Source organism: Sinocyclocheilus rhinocerous, unplaced genomic scaffold (assembly GCF_001515625.1).
Source record: "Sinocyclocheilus rhinocerous isolate Xijiao unplaced genomic scaffold, SAMN03320098_v1.1 scaffold4561, whole genome shotgun sequence".
NCBI classification, from domain to species: domain Eukaryota; kingdom Metazoa; phylum Chordata; class Actinopteri; order Cypriniformes; family Cyprinidae; genus Sinocyclocheilus; species Sinocyclocheilus rhinocerous.
This window is the reverse complement of record NW_015657966.1, coordinates 408,390-409,025: the sequence shown is the minus strand read 5'-3', so window position 1 is coordinate 409,025 and position 636 is coordinate 408,390.

The window sequence follows — 636 nt, the reverse complement described above, 5'->3', positions numbered from 1 at the left end:
AAAATGCAATTTTGTAGGAGGAGTTGAATCATGTAGACAACAGGTTAAATAAAAAATTTAACATCCAATAGCGCAAAAATATAGCAAAATGCTCATCTTCATAGTTATTTTTCTAGCTGACTGATGAGCTTATGGACACCGAATGATTATTCTGAGGTAAATGTATTATTATGTTGCAATGTTTACAAGCTTTACACGTTTTTCGCAGTTTGAAACACTGAATGAGCTTTTACATGAGACATTTCAGTAAGTTGAATCTTGATAAGAAGAAGCCATATTAGTAATCATTATAAATGAGAATTGTTAACGATATTGCCAATATCCACACAGCTGACAGCTTTACCTATTGTAGTTTGTTCAAGTTGTGCACGAAATAGACTCTGCTTTGGTGCAATTTACCTGCACGTCTCCGCCATTTCGATCTCTCTCGCACTTCACAACTGAGCTGCGTTTATCAGGTGTGGGTCAGTGCTGCTGTGCAGCAGAGACGAGGACGGTTTGAAACTCTTTTTTTCCACTAAAACTTTGATGCACATCGTCTCAGTTTAATACGTGAACATGATGCGATCGCAAAACAATCAGGAAATAAGGCATTACATGCAAATTTTTAAGTCTTAACATGTAAATATATATAGT